This window comes from Myxocyprinus asiaticus, chromosome 16 (assembly GCF_019703515.2).
Source record: "Myxocyprinus asiaticus isolate MX2 ecotype Aquarium Trade chromosome 16, UBuf_Myxa_2, whole genome shotgun sequence".
Classification (NCBI taxonomy): Eukaryota; Metazoa; Chordata; class Actinopteri; order Cypriniformes; family Catostomidae; genus Myxocyprinus; species Myxocyprinus asiaticus.
Genome location: NC_059359.1, coordinates 43,737,357 through 43,759,968, shown reverse-complemented (window position 1 = coordinate 43,759,968; position 22,612 = coordinate 43,737,357).

Below are 22,612 nucleotides of genomic sequence, written 5' to 3'. Positions count from 1 at the left end.
TGCCTTTACACAGAAAATATAAAGGGTTTTCCTCTTTACTTCCTCGAACTAATCCAACTGAGGGGTTTTTAATGACAAAAGACAATTTTCATCATCTTCCCACTCCCCCATAGCAATTGTTACCTTTAATGAGGGAAACACATAAGGAACTCTCTTCCTCCACTGATCAATTTTTGTTATAGTCCGCATCCATAGACTGAAGAATCTTAGACATAGCTTTCTTTAGTAGTCGCAATGATCTCACCCCAGTCCTTTCACTCAAATCTTCTAGATTAATACTCAAAACATGTCCCAGCTTTGTGCATCCGATATCAATTAAACGTGAACGCAGACTAAAGGCAGACATGAGTCTCGATGGTAACAAAGAGTTGAGAAAGACTGGTTCCTCAAATAGCCACAAACCAGCAGTTATTTTCTGATGAATGCAAGATAGTAAACACCTTCCATGCCTCCATAGTTGACTTATAAAATAATGTAAGATCCACCCGATCATCATCTTGGAGCTGCATTAGGAACAGATGTTTGTCCAGTCCCATACGTCCTACCCTCCTAAGGAGTGCAAAAGCAGTTTTCATCCAGGATGCATAAGTGTGGTACAACCGATCTGAACTGTCTGCAAACGGAAAGTCATTATTCTGGATATTATATCTACCAATCCTTGACCTCCTTCTTGAACAAGAAGGAACAAAGCAGCAGAGCAGATCCAGTGTTGTCCAGACCAGAATAAACTCATAAGCTTCCTTTGAATTTCTTCTATAAGTTCCGTAGGTGACTGTAACACTGTTAGCTTGTGCCAAAGAGTAGAAGCAACCAAATTATTGGTCACTAAAATTCTTCCCCTATAAGACAGCTGAGATAGCAAATATTTCCATCTAGACAACTTTGTGCACACCTTCTCTACTGTACCCTCCCAGTTTAACTTTTGAAAAGTATCCAACCACAAAAAAATTCCCAACAATTTAATTCCTTCTCTGCTCCACCTAAGGTCCCATGGCAGTTGTTGGAGACTTTCAAAATGCACCTGACCCACCCAAAAGGCTTCACTTTTATTCCAGTTTACTTTAGCTGATGAAGCTTTCTCATAACAATTAAGAACTTCAGATAACCTCTTAATATCCTCATTATGATTTACAAAAACTGTAATATCGTCAGCATAAGCAGAAAGACATATCTTTGAGACAAAAGAAGATCCAGGCACATGAAAACCTGACAATTTCTCTCGAAGTTTAAAAAGCAATGTTTCAATTGCTAAACTGTACAACTGACCAGACAGTGGACAGCCTTGCCTAATACCTCTTAATATAGGAAAAAGTCGGCTCAAACCACCCCCCACCTTGACCACACAAGAAGCATCAGTATATAATTATTGTACCAACTTTAAGAAATTGTCACCAAAACCAAAGACCTTTAACACATTGAATAGATAGTTATGGTCAACACGATCGAAAGCTTTCTCTTGATCCAAAGACACCAAACCAACATTTATATTAAAAACTTTACACATACCCAAAACATCTCACACTAAAAATAAATTGTCCATAATAGACCTCTTAGGAACACAATATGATTGATCCCTGTGTACAATCAATTCTAGATAATTTTTTTTATCCATTTGACAAGCATTTTGAGAATATTTTGTATTCAGTTGTAAGAAGTGCAACAGGATGCCAGTTCTTTAAAAAAGCTAGATCCCCTTTTTTGGCAATAATGATAAAAGAGCATATTGACAGGAAGTAGGAAAAACATCATCTCTTATACTCGCAAAAAACATCAAAAAGGTCCTTGCCTATACAGTTACAGAACCTCTTATAGAAATCTGCTGGCAGTCCATCCATTCCAGGGGATCGTCCTATATTAAGATTTCCAACAGCAGCAGTATAAAAACTTGCCTCCTGAAAGACATAACGTGTCTCAAGGAAGGATGTTTACAGCCAAGCGAGATTGTTTTAAAAGGACTAACAACCTTTCCGAATCGAGCTAGTTCACGCTGAAAAACCTCATCGGATACAAAAGGCAGAACATTTGAAATCGTAAGTGTGGACGGTGCGTAAAGCGGAGAAAGTTGTACAAAAACATCATTTATAACCACACCACTCACTATATTTTGTTCTTTCAAAAATACCACAACAGCCTTATTCATACGCAAGGCAGATCAAATGTTTTCATGACCAGCCTGATCCCCAACTGCGACAAGCACATCCTCCACTGTGGCATTGTCTTCAGGAACACACCTGAAACCATTACAAAGTGATAATGGTGGCGTCTCGGTGAAAGATGCCATCCTGCCACACAAACCCCAAAACAATGCTCTTTTAAATGTACACTTTCCAAATAATAAAATTTTGAAAAAAGGGAAGAAAAAAAGAAAAAGATTTAGAAACTCTCACCACACAACAGCTCTCACCACCACCACTCTCACCTGACTCCCAGCATGGAACAGAGAGAGAGAGTGAGAGGATATATCCTGCTTGTTAGGGTTTGATGTGGAAGGAGGTATTGTGGAAAATGCAGTGACCCCAGACATAGGCTGGTTGGATAAGGAAGCCCGCATGAAAGTGCTTTAGTGATAGACATAACAGCAAAGAAGCCTGAGCCGGCAGGGCCTCTTAGCTCTCACACAACTTTAATAGTCATGGCCATGAGTTTGCCATGTGCACCCCATGCTGCACAACAAGCAGAAACTTCAAAGGACTCTGCTTGCTTCACTTTTTATATGAGATCATGCTAGCAACTTTTCTTTAATGTTGTACATGTGCCGGTAAAGAGGGAGACAAGTGTTTGTGTAGATCCTTCTCATCCAGATCAGCTGTTGTTCCAGATGTGCACATTTGGCCCCCCAGTTAGCCGGTACCTGCTGATAACACCAGCTTAGACCTGCAGGACTTTTTGCACCAGGTTTGTTGATGGTCTAGCTGGTGGACCAGCATAACCATGTTTTACATTAACAAAAATAGTTGGTCAGCTAGCTTGGTCTTTCTGATGAATTAGGTTAACCCTTCAATTACTACCTTGTGTCTTTAGTGACCTGGGAACTCATTCCACCGCCTTTACCCTATCCACTGTATTAGAGTTATGCACCCACCTCTTTAGTATTACTCAACCTTTCTCTTATTAGTTGTTTAAAAAAAAAAAAAAAAAAAAGCCAACACTCCAAACACTATATTTCAGTCATGACAACTCTCGGAATTGTTTAGCATGTTAATGTGGGTATGACATATTAATAGTGTTTTGGTCTTGCTCCTGCTAGAACATATACAGACATACTGTTTGCATGTGGACATACTGCTGCTGCTGCTGCACAATTGGACAAATACAAGACATGCTACACAGAGCATATAGGACATGCTGCTGCACAATTAGACATACATAAAATATGAACCCCCCCCCAACAATGCAGATCTAACGCCATGTCTTGTGTACTGCTGCAGCACAAAGAGCCATGTGCACAGACTGTATGCCACCAACAAAGTGTAATAACCCAACAAAGCAGGAATGCTGCAAAATCACTGTGACGAGGAGCAGGGCAAGGCCAGGCCGTGACTACGCACGCCCGGCCCCCAATCGGGCTAATTAGCCCAAGAGAGGGATAAGTGCAGCGGAATGCAGCAGTTTGGGAGAGAGAGAGCCACATGCAGCTGCCGTGTGTGCATTTGTGTTGTGTGTCTTTTTGTTTCATTAAATATTATTTTGACCGTTCAGCTGGTTCCCACCTCCTCCTTTCCCATTTTAACCCTGTTACAATCACATACAAAAAACACGAACCCCCCAACACTACAGATTTACTGCCAGGATTTGTGTACTGCTGCAGCTCCAAAGAGCCATGTGCACCGAGTGAATGCTAGCTAAGTGTGCCTAGCCAGCTTGGCCAAATGGCGTAATGCTAATGTACTAAATCTCTACATTTGCCTGGGCCGCTTGGCTGAATGGTTTAAAGAACTAGCGATATGACTTATAATGTATATCTGGACTAGGAAAGCCCAGACTTTATTTAACAAGTGATTTATCCTGGCTGTGTGTGAATTTACTTAAACTAATGACCTAAGATTGCTATGAGTGCCAGATTTGGCTAAAGCTTTCCTTGTTAAAAACATGCTTTTATTGGTCATGGCCAAAATCAGACATTACCATGCAAGCTGATTAAAGAAAACCCCAGCAACCAGCAAACAGCATTTTAAGAGAAAAAATACTGTGTCCCAGCATCTGGTTTTCATGAGTGTATCTAAAAGAGAGCTACATGGCAGAAATACCATGCAGTAACAAAGTGGACATATGCAGTTTCAGCTGACCAGTGTGTTCATGCACCACTTGGGTGGTGGGAACACTGGGAGGGGCAAACAATATGCATTAAAAAACATCTATACAGAGTGCAGAAAAACTGAACTGAAAGCACTTTTATATGTACATTAGCTCACACCATTGCCAATATAAACACACATATAAATGTGCTCGAGATGTTTATCCCACCCCCAGCTCCATCAGGTCGGTCTGTTTTTTTTTTTTTAATTTACATTGATGCACTCTACAAAAAAATTTTTTTTAGAACTTGGCATGTCATTTTTGTGCTGTTATCATTGTGCCCAAAGTTTCAGATGAATTGTAGGAGCGTGTCCTGGTGAACGAACACAGCAATATGTGTGGATGTCACACATAGCAAAATATAATGCACATGCATGAAGTGACCTGACAGAGTCTTTCTTCTTCACAACAACACCCTTTCACAGCATATGTCTCAATGCGCAGGAACCAACATAAAAGTTAGTGCAGTTAACTATTTGTAAGTTATTTTTCATAACAAATGCTATATTTCTCTAACAGTATCAAACGCACGATAAATAAGAACACTGAAATCAATGCAAATCTGCAGAAACTAAAATGGAAACACACAATTCCTTAAAATGCCACTGTATGCTGTTGCATTAAGATTAGTTTTAATTAATTAATGGAATAGCCAAACATGTTAATTAAAATGGGGTGTCCACAAACTTTTGGCCATATAGTGTAGTTTAAAATGATATAAAACTGAATATTTTAACCATAAAGTGTGTGTTTAGTATATTTACGCAATTGTTTCAGGGCAAACCCTTGTTACAAAAGACACGACTGATGATGACACGCCAAAAATAAATGGAAAAATGCAGGTTCTCTACATACCCTGCCTGAGCAGAGGGCATAATTCACACTTTAAAGACTTTTTTAAAAAATCGAATTTATCCTGTAGCTGTAAGACTATCATATTCTTATCGTGCTGAGAGATGAGCTGTGACATCAAGAGCTTTGTCTTTGGATTATCTGTTGACATCTTCCTTTTATTCATCTGGGTACCAAAGTACTATACCTGGCCATATTGATCAAGTTACTTTGTAGACTTCCCAGAAAATGCATTTAAATCACCAAGAAGCATCTGCTTTATACATATAAAAATGAGCATTAAGAATGCCAGGTGGGTGAATAACAGAGAGGAATGATGCAATACTCAAATGAGTTAGTGGGATGCGATGTTTGGGTGGGCATTTTGATCTTTAGGGTGGGCAACATTGCGATGGGGGGTATGGAAGCATTGGGGGAATTCACTAAACAGTTGCAGCACTTTTGTGCATGGTATTTCAGCGCATATAGCTGCATCTTATTTACTAACCACCAATCTAATTTAGCAGGTGCAATTTTTGCTGAAATTGCGATGTGTCTTACTTTAACCCTTTTGCTGTGTTTCAATTTTTTTCCTAATTTGGTGTTCCTGGTCAAAAATGACCGGCCTATTAAAAATTTCTTATAAATCTCTCGTTATGCTATATTATCACCAAATATAGTGTGCCCACACTAGTGTGCTTTAATGTTTAACAAGGAAATTTGTTTTGAAATGCTTTTATTTTGTACAAAATGGTACAAAGTCACACTTGTGGTGTTCCCGGTCAAAAATGACAGGCTTACAAAAATTGCTTATAAATCTCTCATTTTGCTATATTATCACCAAATATAAGATTAGATCTTTTTACCAACATTTTCTTTCAATTAGCACAGGTTTTGTATTTCTTTTGGGAGCCTCATTGACCTGAGCTTATACACCTCCACTTTTGAGTGAAAAAAGCATTATTTGTGGATAATTTTGGCAATGTTAAATAAAATATGAAAGAATTGTGTACTATTTATCACATTAGTGTGCTTTAATGTTTAACCAGGAATTTTGTTTTGAATGCTTTTATTTTGTACAAAAATAGCACAAAGTCATATATGTGGTGTTCCCGGTCAAAAATGACCGGCCATTGAAAATGAATGGGGGAGATCAAAAATAAGAGAAAATTTAGTGGTCAGGAGCATGTTCATCATGTTCATGTTCACATATGTGCATGTGTGCTTTCAGACATAAAGGCCTTAGACCTAATCCAATATTTGGTAATAATATAGCATAATGAGAGATTTATAAGCAATTTTTATAGACCAGTTATTTCTGACCAGGAACACCAAAAGTGTAACAAGGTGACCCCCCAAAAAATAAAAAAATAATTAAAACAATTTGGGAATTTGTGATACCCTAGGATAACATTAACTAGCATTTTTAAACAAAAGAAAATCCTCTTTGGGTCAGAATGAACAGATCACAACATGAGGGTTAAATGAAGTCATTATTCCTTTCCGCACAAACATGCCTCCTTTCTATTATCCATCGCACTATTACTGCCAAATGAAACCAGATGGTAAAGCCAATTGTGTTGAGATGTTTGTGTACATTTTGTTTCGATCATATCAGCAGTAATTCGCCAAATAATGATTAAACGCTGGAGAAGAGCAATATATCCAGATGTCAAGCAGTCAAGCGCCCTTTCAGCATGTTTAAGAGATAATTTAGGTTTCAGGTTCACAGTGATAATGCGTGGTCCCGACAAAATGTGTCATATCATGTTGGTGGTCTGCTGCGTCCTTTGCTTTATAGTGCTCAGAATTGGCCAGCAAGATAAGAACTTCGCATGCAAATTGCAGTGGGCACGTTTGCGCTTTTGGCGAATGGGGCACTAAATCAGCGCAGGGAGCATGTGCTAATAAATAGCACATTAACTGGCCGCAATTCATTCTTAGTGAATTCCCGCCTATTTGTTAAATTATTATTTAATTATTTACTGGTATGATGACATGCAACAAAGTGGTAGCTCATTCAAATAATCACTTAATCAAATAATCTTCAAACAATACTCTTTAATTTATTTCAAAGATCAAATGCCATTAATTTTAGAAGCTTTGGCAAGTCTCATCAAAGTGTAGACTAGTTCTTCCTCAGAGGTGCTCATTGTAGAAGACTGGTAACTTCTTAAAACTTAAATTTCCTTGAAATTCCTTGTTCTTAGTTGTAATGTTTAGTGTTTTACAAGTATATTATCAACTAAAAAAATGGGAGAAAAATAATAATCACCTTTTCATGATCTATAACACATTTTGATATAATTACATATTTTATTACTATTAACTTAAGAAATTATTAATTTTTAAAACTCCAATGAAACACATAATATGTAGGCCTAATTTCTTATTTCCTGCTTAGGAATTACAAACACAAAGGGTTGAAATCATTAAACAGTTGCGCCACTTTAGTGCATTTTATTTCAGCACAAAACCCTGTGTCTTATTCACAAACCACCTGCAATCTAGTTTAAGCAGGCGCAATAAGCTAAAAAATTTGTGCTGCATCTTGAGTGTTTAAATGAAGTCATTGCCATCTCTTTCAGTGCAAACACAACTCCTTTCTATGTAAAATAGGCTCATTATAGATTGTGCTTCATTCACAAAAATTTCCTGGCTATTTACATCACGCTATTACCAGATGAAAGCAGGCGGTAAAATGTATTTTATTTAAAAGAGATGTCTGTGTACATTTTAATCAATCATATCAGCAGTAATTTATCAAATAATGATCAAATGATGGAGAACAGTGTTATATAACCTGGCGTATATCTAGATGCGCAGTGTAGTCAAGCGCACTTTCGACATGTTTAACCCTCCTATAGTATTCGGTCTTTTTGAATGAAATAAATGTTCCTCGTCTAATAAAAATGGTTTCTTTTATCTGAACAGTACAAGACTTGGTGACTTTTCCTCCATTTGCCATCTGAACATAAAAAAATAAAATAAATTGGGCTTGATTTGATGTCTAAGTGGTCATAAAAAAAAAAAAAAAAAAAGCGACTCCTTTGGTATTCGTGGTTAAAATTGACCAACCATTGAAAATGAATGGGAAAGACTGACAAAAAACTGAGAATTTCTTTTTTTTTTTTTTTTTTATCTGTCAAATACAATCAATAAATCAGCCACAATGCAGAAAAAAAGACAGACATTACAGGGTGAGACTCTAAAACATCCTCAGTGCAAAATATACAAACCCACTTAATGCAAACACACTTACATATACAAATGAATTGGTGAGACTATAACATTGTCAAAAACAAACAAACACCAAACAAACAATTAATCAGTCATAATGCTAAACAAACACATTTAGAAAAGAAGGGGTGAGACGATAACACACTCACAATTCACAACAAACACACACACACACACGCATCGTACCATGGAATCAATAAGTGGAGCTCTACAGCCATCTTTTGGTCATTGTTGGCATTACAAGTCGATGACTTGTAATGTCAACAATGACCAAAAGTGTGTACCTGTTGTTTTCCAGCTGATGACAGCAATCTGACACTCGCATTTTTGCAAAATACATTTTTACAACAGAAAGTTTGAAACTGCAAAATGCTTACTCTGATTCATCTGATTTATACTGTTATTGAATTTTCAGAATTTTGCAGTTCATATTTGTTTCTTGTTCATTTTCTTGACATTTTTATGCATTTACATTGAGTTATTAATTTTTTTATGTTTGAAATAAATTATTGGTAGAAAAATGCTTATTCTGTGTCTTCTCTTTGTAACACCATGGTCAGGTTTGATTTCAAGCATAATGACATTAACTGCAAAAACTGACACTTTTTTTTTTTTTTTTTGTAAAAAATATTTTTATTCAACATATTCACTGTAATGGTTCATAAACAGACATAAAAAAAAAAAAAAAAACATTATCTGTAGACCACTAATATGAATAGTAGGCTATTACAGGAACGCATATCCCACTTTGTTGTTCTGAATCTCTGAAAAATGCTTAGTCAAAAGCTCACCACTCTTAAAAACTCGTCCTCTTCAAGTCAAGTATCCAGATAGTCAAAAAACTACCAAGGCACAAAGGAATAATATTTCATGTTTTAAGTGATTGCCTCTCAGTTTCTGCCATTCTCTTTTTTTTGTGTGTGCAGTAGGCTACATCAAATTGTGGTTTGCAGATCTTAAGCGCGGCCGCAACTGCAGGGTGCAGCACAAAGGGAACATTACTTTGACCCTGAAAGCACGTCCATGGCCAGGCATTAAATTTGAGCGATCAAGAGCTCGCAACAGCAAAGTAAATAAGACTCACTGTAAATGTTCTTTGTTGCAGTGCTCTTAATATGTATCTTTTATGGATTTTCCAAATGCCAGAGATTAAACTAAACTATCAAAACTGACGCACTGCACAACTTTCGTTCTGCAGTTCATCTGGGTGGGCAGACGAACCGTCAGGGTGGGCAATGCCCACCCGTAGACATGCCCCCCGATTCATGAACATTTGTAATTCTGGCAGCAAGTTCTGCAAGTTTTTCTCACACATTTGCCTTAATGCCTTCACCTATACTTCCAAGCACTTTTCTACACAGTGTTCAGTTTGTAATGGTCCAGTTTGTAATATTATCACAAGCTTTTTCGACATTTAATCTGCTTAGCATTTTCACTTGTAGTAATTACGCTGTATTGGAAGTTTGTTACATGTGAAGATAACATTTTTACCATAAAAACAAAAACAAAAAACAATAAGGCATGATTTTCAATGAGGTTTTGCACTGAAGCTGTTCACTGGGGACTTTACAAAATGTGTTAGATTACAGACATTAAAATATATTCTTCTTTACAGCTGCTTTGAAACAATACGTATTGTGAAAAGTGCTTCACAAATAGACATGACTTTACTTGACATAACTTTTCCAACAAGTAAGCAAATTTCTGTCCAACATTGATTCTTTGTAATCGAGTTGCATACTATGAATGCGTGATAGTACTGTATTTATTATAGCGTTAAAAGTGTGACTGCACATTAAGACCAAAAAGTTAGTAGCTTTTTAGACGTTAGTGTTTAGTTGACTTGATCCTCTCTGGAGATTGAAGATTCCCTGCAGCTGTATCTGTGTCCACGTAAGAGTAAGGGGAACTCTGCTGTTGTGCGTCAAATGTGATGTGTGTGAATCTAGGAGAGATCTCTGGAGACCCACAGGTCATGTGATTCTTCCTGTGCTGGTCTGGTGCTGATCCGTCTCTCGCTCTGCCTCTATCTCCTCGATGTTCTCATTCCCACAGTACACTCTTTTCTTGCTTCAGGACATAGAGCAATGCAAGCAGCTGCCATGAATCCATCTAATATCAGAACACATCTGATTATTTTCTTTTTTCCGTCTCCAAACTTTCACATGTTTTTCCTTTTCATTTAGATAAAGGTTCCTTCAGTGGGTTATTGGGATCCTCTGGATTGGGAACCACTCACACACATTCAAGAACACACATATACACCTGGTTCCTGTGAACCCCACAGAGAGGAAAAGCCCATCAACCTTGAACTCGGCTTCAGCATTTAGCCCTTGAACCCAAGTCTGGCTGGTTTGTTCCTTCACTCCTCTCCGTTTCTTCCCACATCTCTTTAAACCCACATATGGCAGAGTTTAGGTGTGACAAGGTCTATTGAGCTTTCAGCTTATCGGGTTCTATGGTTTCCCTCTGCACTTTAAGTCTCTATTTTGTGGGTGTTTGCAATTGAGAAAAAGTGAAGATAACGAAAGAAGACAAAACGAAATGTTTAGTCTGAAAGGAAAATTACTTTACCAATAAACACATTTCAGATGTGTTGATCATGTATCACTGATTAACATAGTTCACTGATCATACCTAATTGTTTTTGTCTTTGAGTTTAACACTGCTGTCTGCTTCATATAGAAATTGTGGCTTTGGTACAATACCAGATCCTGTAACTTTGGTATCTGTACTAAATCGATGCCCAGATTCAAACAGACAGTAGGTATGAGTGCTTGGAAGTGTAATCCAGCTTAAAAATCATGATCCCCAGAGAGACTGCTGATGTCAAGATTTATTGTGAAAAAGGAGTTATATTTTGGTCTGTTCTTACCCAAAACCGATCAGATCGCTTCATAAGAAATGGATTAAACAACATGAGTTGTATGGATTACCTTTATGCTGCCTTTATGTCCTCTTTGGAATTTGGAAGTGTTAGACCCCATTGACTTGCATATTATGGATACAGTATATTCACATCATATCTCCATTAAAATATCTTTGTTCATGTTCCGGGGAAGAAAGAAAGTCATATGAGTTTAAAATGACATAAGGGTGAGTAAGTGATGAGAGAATGATAATTTTTGGGTGAACTATTCCTTTTACTACATTTTTCAGTAGCGTGACATTAGTTTAGCTATTTTCACAATAGTGTAGCTTTTCCAATAATGAGCTACATTTTCCTTAATGTTGGAAGCTCCAGTTCATTTTAGTGAGTCGGTTCATTCAGACGGTTCATGTATATGAACTAGTTGACATAAATGATTCACTGATTCACATGAGGCTATGTCCACATAAATTCAGGTATATTTGAAAACGGCATTTTCATTTTCAAAACACTCTCCTTCCACACTGCAGTTTTCAAGGGTTTTCCAAAAGTTTCTCGTCCACACTGAAACGTGTGTGAAAACTCTTAAATCCTCTTACTGTGCATGCGGAAAATCGGCATTCCATGTACAGTATGAAATGCAATTGTCCTCATGTTCCATCTCCGGACAGCAATTCTGAGTAAACTTCCCATTCCCTTTGAAGGAATGCAATTTGAAGGTTGTAAAAAGTAACATTTATCTTTACCAACGCTATCAAAGTGAAAAACAGACACAGCAACGCTGCTACAACTTGGGCCGCCATCTTGAATGTTTTGGGTTGAATGGATCACATAACTGCATCACATGACAACAATTACATCATCATTTTCAGATATCCCTGTTTTCCCTGTCCACACTACAACACAAAGACAGCGTTTTCAAGTTTATCCACTTTGGGAGAGCATTTTCAAAAAGTTCAGTTTTCGCTATCAAAAGAGTCTCAACGTGGGTGGAAGACCAAAAAGTAGAGAAGTGCTTTTTCAAACGAAAACATGGCCTAAGCCTCGTGCAGTCTTAAAGAGACTTTGCCTACTTTTTTAAAGCCAAATGATTAGTTAATTGCTTCTGTTTATCACTATATTAGAATATTGAATATTAGATTCAAATGGGGTGTTTTCTAGTTTTATCAGTGTATATTAGGTAAAAAAAAAAAAAAAAATGCTACTACTTACTGAAATATACAAGAAACCTGTCAAGTACAGGCAGATGAGACCCATGTTAAATCAGCAATATTGAGAATTAACATATATATATAAATTTAAATAGTAAATATATATATATATATATATATATATATATATATATTTTTTTTTTTTTTTTTTTTAAATAAAATAATTATTTCTAAAAAGTAAAAAAAAAAAACAAAACAAAAAAAAAACAATAATGTCTGTTGCAAGAGCTCACATGGAAATGTAAGACTCGGTAACACATTGGGTATTAATAATCAGTTATTAACTTACATAATCAATGCATTCATTTTTCATTCTCAAATCATGGATCAATCATTACATCCATGCAACTTTGCTTTTATGCCTCATGCCATGCTGCTTGAACTGACAAAATGTAGTGAGTGTTACTTTTAAAAAAAAAAATTGGTATAGCACCATTTTACATTTTTGGTACCAAAGCATTACACCCTTTTTTTTTTCTGGTATATTGCGTAAAGCTGGCCTCATATGATTTTCGGTAAGGAAAGCTGACTGCATGCACAGTGATTCTTGTCAGGGCATTCCAGTACCCTTGTTCCCTGAGATTCCAGGGCCATGCAGATTACAAACAAACACAAAGGCAGTGTTGTCTACAGGCATTCAGCTCATCTAACCCATTCATGGAAGTGGGCCATGCTGATCAGAGGAGCACAGCAAACACTGCAACAGTGCATGTTGAAACCACCTTTTTACTTCACTTTCACTGCACGCTCTTCTTTGGATAGCCACACTGTCTGTGCTCTGAAAGTGGAACAAGAGCAGCATATTCAGCTGAAAAGTGTGCCACTGTCAGAGCCGTGGCTTGGTGGATAGCACTTGTGCTCCACCACATTGAGCTTGTGCAAGTTCAAATCACGCTTGAAACATTTCCCAAACCTGTTTCACTCTCTCTCTTTCCTCATCATTTCCTGTTCTTTCTCCACTATGCTCTCAGTGTGCTGGCACTCACCAGCATGCAGTAACAGCAATAGAGGGCAACAGTGCCCACCCCCTCATTCGGTCATCTTTGTTCCGGAAGTATTTTTCCCATTAATGTTTTCCAGAGAGATTTCATATATTTTTTTCATAAAAGAGTTCTAAGCCATGAAGTAATCTGCCAGCTCTGAGGTGTATCAAAACATTACAATATTGATTTGAAGCAAAAAAGTTTGAAAGTCAAAAGACAAAGGCACAAGACTGTGTACTTAATGTCTATCATGAGAGAATGGACTACAATTCCATGAAGCATTGCAATTGACGTAATCGGATTAAAAATGGTGGAAAATATAAAACTTTTGATTTAAAGTTTTTGATTATAAGGATAGAAACAATATATTTAAATATAATTTATATAAAAATATATAAGTAGTTTGAGAGTGTAGAGAAATCATAGAGCATCATGTTAGTGAGTGGTCACTGTAGAGCTCTTTTGCCGTGATTTGTTTGCACCAGTTCTCTGATTGGTGGATCTTTCTTTTCAGGGTTCATGGGTAGTGTCGTTTTTAACCAGGATTATGTTTATAAGTTATTGTTAACAATCAATACCTAATGGAAAAAAATTATTTGGATTTTTACTTCTGGAATTACTGTAGACTGTTGCACTCTATTCTGCGCCATGGTTTCCCAGTATCTGGAATTATTAATCTTCACTATACAACATTTTTCACAATTGCCTAAAACTTGTGCCTAAGACTTAGCGCATGCTTAAAAACCTCCTTATCCATGCCCTATGATTTCAAGCATATGAATCGCATAGCACTATGCTTAAGACGTATCGCCCTTAAAATAGGGCCCCTAATATATTAATACACATTTGCTTCTCAAGTAAATGTACAGTATCTTTTTTTAAGGATATTTTTTTACTGGAAAACAACACAAAAATGCAGACTAAGAAAATTATTTTTTTCCAGTGCAAAAACTACTTTCTCTTGTTGCTTATCCTTTCCCTCTCTCCTTTCCTCTTTTTCTACTTCCACGCTCTTTTACTCTTCTCTCTCTGTCCTTTTGAGGCTGGACTGTCTGACTGGCCATCTTAATGAAACCAGAGATGCTCGTCTCTTTTGTCAGTGCCTGTCTCCGCCTCAGAACAGCTCCAGAAAGCACACACAAGGGGGATTTACAAAGACAGGAACTCTCACTTAGGAGGTATTAAGCTGTCCCACATAAAGAAGTTAATGGTGGGACAGCTGGTGCCATAATGTTAGCCTCCATTGAGCTCTAAAGACAACATAAGATAAGAGGAAGATTAGCTTTCACCTACACACGGGCAGTCCGTACCAGTTACCACACATGCCCTCTGTGCTTAACTAAACACTTAAAATCCAAGATAAATAGAAGGCATGGGAATAGTGGTCAGCTTTTATGGACATACCAAGTTGAGATGTTGTAGTGGCCGTCCCTGCCTTTTCAGTATTTTAAGGTAATTCTAAGAGGCTTATCTCATCCCATTTTTTTTTTTTTTTTGGTTAGATTTTTTTCAGTTGCATTTAATTCACACACCTGTTGGCATGCAACACACATATATTTACAAACTAGTGTTTTATAAAATCCTTTTTTAAAGTTACTTGGTGGGTCTATTACTCTTAAAGTTGTCCTCAAACTGGACTGGATGGGAGTTTCAAGCCAGAGAAAAAATCATAGTGGACAAGACGATTTCAAATGCAGATAAAAACATTTTTATTTCAATAATATTATTTTTTTTTCTCATTGGGAATGACAAATTACTTGCTTGTCTGTATAAAGGATCATGTTTTAGTGTGATGTGTATAATTGAAAAAAAACTAACTTTGTTTTGTTCTGTTTACCAGAGCTGGAATTACTCGTATTCAGTTTCTATTGAGTATTTTTTTTATTGGGGACGTTTTTTGTTCATAGAATTAACTAAACTAAACTTTGTTTTCATTGTTGAGTCTCTAAAATATTAAGACAGTAGGGAAATGTTTTTTCCACATATAGCATTAGCTTGCAAAATTCTATATAGGCAATTTATGTACTGTAAATAGCAAAGTTCGGTATACCAGCTTTATATACTGTACATAAAGTGTGGCTGTGTTTATAAATGTAATGATTTTTGCAGGGAAAAAATTAACAAAAATAATGCAATATCCTTTTTTTTTTTACTTCCTGAAACTTCACACGATGGGAGAAAGGTGTCTTGAGTTGTCCCAGGCACATTAGTCCAATAGGTGAAACTTCACTAATGTTTCCCCCACTTCCTGTGGTTAAAATTGGCATATATAAATTTCCAGGAGATACACACTCAACTCAACTGCACATCCTAGCACAGAAACTGACTGTATGGAGCAGTGCAGGCTTATTCATAATGTGCGACGCAAGTCCCAGGCATAATAAACATGTGAGCAAATTTATTTATGGAGAATGGAGACTTCATCCACAAGCGGTGAACCAGGTGTGGGAGAGATACGGGCAAGCTACCGTATCTCTTCGCATTGCCAAAAACCCTCACTCACTTTCATCTGAACCAGTGTCAAAGGCGAAACCATGAAAGAGAGATGCAGCATTTAACTTTTTATTGTTATGTCCACTGATTTTGTGGCATGTATACATATACTGTATCAAATATTTCTACCTGTAAAATGTGTCTAATTAATTGTATCTGCAAAATAATAATAATAAAACATGTTCATTTGCATGTTCATATTTAAATAATTAAAATAAATGATAACTAACCAACTTCTTGTAAATTCTTTGAGACAAATTATAAGGTTAATATATTTATGGTATTTTTAATGTTTGTTGTAATGTAGTCTATCATGTACCATAATTTATCACAGAAAACTGTAAATTGTCACATGCGCACTGGGCTCTCCCTCACTGTCAGTCACCTGATCTCACTCGCCCGAGTTTTAATCACCCACACCTGCAGCTTATCATCACCTCGTTAAGACTTGCACTTAAGTCTCACTCTCACACTCAGTCAGTGTCTAGCCTTGTTGAAAAGTACCTTGGACTTACCTCTTGCTCTGCCACAGTGGATAACTGTTTGTCTGTTTACTACTTACCTGATTGTCAATGATCTGTTCTGGATATACTAGATCAGTGACTCTGAGAATACGGCATACCTACTCACCTGTGTTAACCTCACCTGTTTGTCAATGATCTGCTCCTGATGTGCAAGATATCTGACTTTGTGAAACCTGAGTTTCCTGCATATACATTCACCTATTTGAAACTTGCCTGTTAGACAACAAACCTCTCTGAATGTACTGGAAACGTGACTTTGAGAACTCTGGAAATACTTCATGTCTTGCTATACAAACCTGCTCCTCTGTTTATGAAAGTGACTCAACTATGATCCTGTCTGAAGTTTAAGTTACCTGTTTGGGCATGTGTTGATTTGGATTTAACCATTTATGGATCTGTGCCTTCTGCCTTGGTTCACTGTATGATAAAAGACTGTGTTCAAAGACTTTGTACCTGACCTGAATACTTACCTCACTTTGCTTACCTGCTTTTCCTGTGTCCAGTGTAATAAACTCCCGCATCTGGGTTCATCTCGAGCTCCTGAATTGGCGTGTCATTACAGAAAGGCTAGACCGAAAGGATGATGAACCCAGCGGGGGTTACCACCAGCACGGATGATCCATTCACGGAACTGGTGCTTCAGCTCTAAGCGACCCTCCTCCGCACTCCCGACCTTGCAATTTGATCCCGCTCTCTCACCTCAACCATACAACACATTACAGAAGAACTGACCAACAAACGGACTTGGCACCCACCACATTTACCTGAGTCATGGAGCTCCCTGGTTTATTTATGGATTTATTCAGACAAGACCTTCCTCTTCCTGAATACACCTTCAAGTTCTGTCAAATCATCTCTTCCACCACTATCTTGGACCCCTACCTCTGTGCCATTTACAGAATGGGCTTGAACTTTCATCATCCCACAGCCCTTCTGCAAGTGGAGAATCTTTCCTTTGTGAATTATGTCCTAGCCACGCTGGTCCTCCATTACTCCTCGCCTGCATCGATATATATGACAGAGAAGGTGACTTCTCTCCCTGTTTTCTCCCCTCACATTGTGGGTTATGTCAGGAACTCTGTGCCACCTCCTTGCTCCAAGCCTTCCATGGCTCCTGTCTCCAAGGTAACTCCTCTCCATACATTCCCCCGGTACCCTGTGTGTTATGGCTGGAACCCCATGCCGCCACCACCGCTGCCTGCTTCGGGGGCCAATGAGTATATCCCGCTTATTACTGCTCTCACTTCTAAATTGAATGATCCCTCACTGATGTTGGTACATAGAGCCATGAAGACCCATCATCAATTATCAGTGCCCATGCCTGCCGTGGTTAACGAGCCAGTGCCCATGCCTGCCGTGGTTAATGTGCCAGTAGCCTCAACCGTCCCAGTGCCAGTAGCCTCGACCATCTCAGTGCCAGTAGCCTCGACCGTTCCTGTAACAATGCTCCCAGTTTTCTGGAAGAAGAGGAGAAGGGCGGCTCCTGCTTCCCAGTCTCTGCCCACACTCACGACCACGGAGGTCGTTCCCAAGTCTCTGTCCATGTTTACGACCCCGGAGGTCGTTCCAGAGTCCCTGCCAGTGTTCACGACCACGGAGGTCATTTCCCAGTCTCTGCCCATGTTCACAACCATGGAGGTCGTTTCCCAGTCTATGCCCATGTTCACGACCATGGAGGTCATTCCCATGTTGCCACCAGTGCTCATGACCATGGAGGTCATTCCCCAGTCGCCTGACCTCTTCCTTGCTCTGTGGCCACCTCCCGGGCCTCGTGTCCCTGCTCTGTGGCCGTCTCCCCGGCCTCCTGACCCTGTCCCTGCTTTGTGGCTGCCTCCTAGGCCTCCTGATCCAGTCCCTGCTCTATGGCCATCTCCCAAGCCCCCTGACACAGTCCTTGCCCAATGGTCACTTCCCTGGTCTCCTGATCATCCACAGACTCCTTCCTGGCCACCAGATTGTCTGCCAATTCCTCCTGGATCCTCCCCCATCATCTGTGTCCTCCTGCCCTCCATCTTTGGGTGCCAGGAGTCGCCTTTTGGGGAGATGGGGGGGTGTTCTGTCACAAGCGCACCGGGCTCTCCCTCACCATCAGGCACCCGCTCTCACTTGCCCGAGTTTTAATCACTCACACCTGCAGCTTATCACCTCGTTAAGACTTGCAATTAAGTCTCACACTCAGTCAGCGTCTAGCCTTGTTGAAAGGTACCTGGGACTTCCCTCTTGCTCTGCCACAGTTAAAATTGCTTGTCTGATTACTACTTACCTGATTGTCAATGATCTGTTCTGGATATACTAGATAAGTGACTCAGAGAATACAGCATACACACTCACCTGTGTTAACCTCACCTGTTTGTCAACAATCTACTCCTGATGTGCAAGATAAGTGACTTTGTGAAACCTGAGTTTACTGCATATAATCACCTGTTTGAAACTTGCCTGTTAGACAATGAACCTCTCTGAATGTACTGAAAACATGACTTTGAGAACTCTGGAAATACTTTGTCTTGCTATACAAACCTGATACTCTGTTTATGAAAGTGACTCACCTGTGACCCCATCTGAAGTTTAAGTTACCTGTTTGGGCACGTGTTGATTTGAAAGTAACCATTTATGGATCTGTGGCTTCTGCCTTGGTTCACAGTATGATCAAAGACTTTGTACCTGACCTGAATAATTACCTCACTTTGCTTACCTGCTTTTCCTGTGTCCAGTGTAATAAACTCCCACATCTGGGTTCATCTCAAGCTCCTCAGCTGGTGTGTCATTACATTAATCACAGAAAATACTAGAAAGTTCAAAATCATTTCACTGTGCATCTGATGGAGCTGATTATAATTACAGTTGTGCTCAAAAATTTGCATACCCTGGCAGAAATTGTGAAATTTTGGCATTGATTTTGAAAATATGACTGATCATGCAAAAAACAAATTTAAGGATAGTGATCATATGAAGCCATTTATTATCACATAGTTGTTTGGCTCCTTTTTAAATCATAATGATAACAGAAATCACCCAAATGGCCCTGATCAAAAGTTTACATACCGTTGAATGTTTGGCCTTGTTACAGACACACAGGGTGACACACACAGGTTTAAATGGCAATTAAAGGTTAATTTCCCACACCTGTAGCTTTTTAAATTGCAATTAGTGTCTGTGTATAAATACAGGTGCATCTCAATAAATTAGAATGTCGTGGAAAAGTTCATTTATTTTAGTAATTCAACTCAAATTGTGAAACTCGTGTATTAAATGAATTCAGTGCACACAGACTGAAGTAGTTTAAGTCTTTGGTTCTTTTAATTGTGATGATTTTGGCTCACATTTATCAAAAACCCACCAATTCACTATCTCAAAAAATTAGAATACATCATAAGACCAATAAAAAAAACATTTTTTGTGAATTGTTGGCCTTCTGGAAAGTATGTTCATTTACTGTATATGTACTCAATACTTGGTAGGGGCTCCTTTTGCTTTAATTACAGCCTCAATTCGGCGTGGCATGGAGGTGATCAGTTTGTGGCACTGCTGAGGTGGTATGGAAGCCCAGGTTTCTTTGACAGTGGCCTTCAGCTCATCTGCATTTTTTGGTCTCTTGTTTCTCATTTTCCTCTTGACAATACCCCATAGATTCTCAATGGGTTCAGGTCTGGTGAGTTTGCTGGCCAGTCAAGCACACCAACACCATGGTCATTTAACCAACTTTTGGTGCTTTTGGCAGTGTGGGCAGGTGCCAAATCCTGCTGGAAAATGAAATCAGCATCTTTAAAAAGCTGGTCAGCAGAAGGAATCATGAAGTGCTCCAAAATTTCTTGGTAAACGGGTGCAGCGACTTTGGTTTTCAAAAAACACAATGGACCAACACCAGCAGATGACATTGCACCCCAAATCATCACAGACTGTGGAAACTTAACACTGGACTTCAAGCAACTTGGGCTATGAGCTTCTCCACCCTTCCTCCAGACTCTAGGACCTTGGTTTCCAAATGAAATACAAAACTTGCTCTCATCTGAAAAGAGGACTTTGGGACACTGGGCAACAGTCCAGTTCTTCTTCTCCTTAGCCCAGGTAAGACACCTCTGACATTGTCTGTGGTTCAGGAGTGGCTTAACAAGAGGAATACGACAACTGTAGCCAAATTCCTTGACATGTTTGTGTGTGGTGGCTCTTGATGCCTTGACCCCAGCCTCAGTCGATTCCTTGTGAAGTTCACCCAAATTCTTGAATCGATTTTGCTTGACAATCATAAGGCTGCGGTTCTCTCGGTTGGTTGTGCATCTTTCTCTTCCACACTTTTTCCTTCCACTCAACTCTGTTAACATGCTTGGATACAGCACTCTGTGAACAGCCAGCTTCTTTGGCAATGAATGTTTGTGGCTTACCCTCCTTGTGAAGGGTGTCAATGATTGTCTTCTGGACAACTGTCAGATCAGCAGTCTTCCCCATGATTGTGTAGCCTAGTGAACCAAACTGAGAGACCATTTTGAAGGCTCAGGAAACCTTTGCAGGTGTTTTGAGTTGATAAGCTGACTGGCATGTCACCATATTCTAATTTTTTGAGATAGTGAATTGGTGGGTTTTTGTTAAATGTGTGCCAAAATCATCACAATTAAAAGAACCAAAGACTTAAACTACTTCAGTCTGTGTGCATTGAATTTATTTAATACACGAGTTTCACAATTTGAGTTGAATTACTGAAATAAATGAACTTTTCCACGACATTCTAATTTATTGAGATGCACCTGTAGTCAATGAGTTTGTTAGCTCTCATGTGGATACACTGAGCATGTTAGATAATGAGCCATGGGGAGCAGAAAAGAACTGTCAAACATAACAAAGTAATGGAACTTTATAAAGATGGAAATGGATATAAAAAGATATTCAAAGCCTTGAAAATGCCAGTCAGTACTGTTCAATCACTTATTAAGAAGTGGAAAATTCGGGGATCTCTTGATACCAAGCCAAGGTCAGGTAGACCAAGAAAGATTTCAGCCACAACTGCCAGAAGAATTGTTCGGGATACAAAGAAAAATCCACTGGTAACCTCAGGAGAAATACAAGCTGCTCTGGAAAAAGATGGTGTGGTTGTTTCAAGGAGCACAATACTTGTTGACCCCTCTCCAAACATAGCACTTATGGTTGTGACCATAAAGTTCTATTTTGGTCTCGTCACTCCAAATTACAGTGTGCCAGAAGCTGTGAGGCATGTCAAGGTGTTGTTGGGCATATTGTAACCGGGCTTTTTTGTGGCATTGACTTCTTTCTGGCAACTCGACCATGTAGCTCATTTTTGTTCAAGTATCGTCGTATTGTGCTCCTTGAAACAACCACACTGTCTTTTTCCAGAACTAAATTAATTAAATGATGTTACAAGAGTTAGGCAACGTTTGTTAACATTAGACACAATGATTGCTAGTCTGATAAGGTCAAACGTTGTAAAGTTTTTATAACTGCAGGATATTCTGGCCAAATAGACCACGGTAGTAATTAATTTATAGATTGTCATTGTTAACAACAAGTGGTCAACATAATTTCAAGACTCACATGTCCTTGGCAAGCCTCGGACTAAAGGATTTATTTATATAAATGATTGCTATTATAAAGAAAAATACACAAGTGTGTTAGCAAGTGAAAAGTTCTGCACCGATTACAGTATAATTATTGTATTTCACTACACACACACACAGATGTGTGTAGTGAAATACAATAATTATATTAATTATATTCTTACCTGTTGAGTAAGAAAAAAGCCATCTCTGGGTCGCTTTTAAATCCTTTCAGATCTCGGAGTTGTCGCCACCTCTGAAAAGCCAAGCCGATGTTGATTCGGGTTTTATTACAGACTCTGTTGCTTTCCCTTTTTGCTTGTAGACTCAGTTTTTCTTGTTCGTTGTGACAACAAACTTTCAGTTTCACGCTACTCCCACACCATACACACGCTACAGTAGCTGGAGCTTATTTTCTCTGTGTACGGATATGACATGACACGTACGGGTGAATGACGTACACTACCGGTCAAAAGTTTTGAAACACTTGACTGAAATGTTTCTCATGATCTTAAAAATCTTTTGATCTGAAGGTGTATGCTTAAATGTTTGAAATTAGTTTTGTAGACAAAAATATAATTGTGCCACCATATGAATTTATTTCATTATAAAACTAAAATGT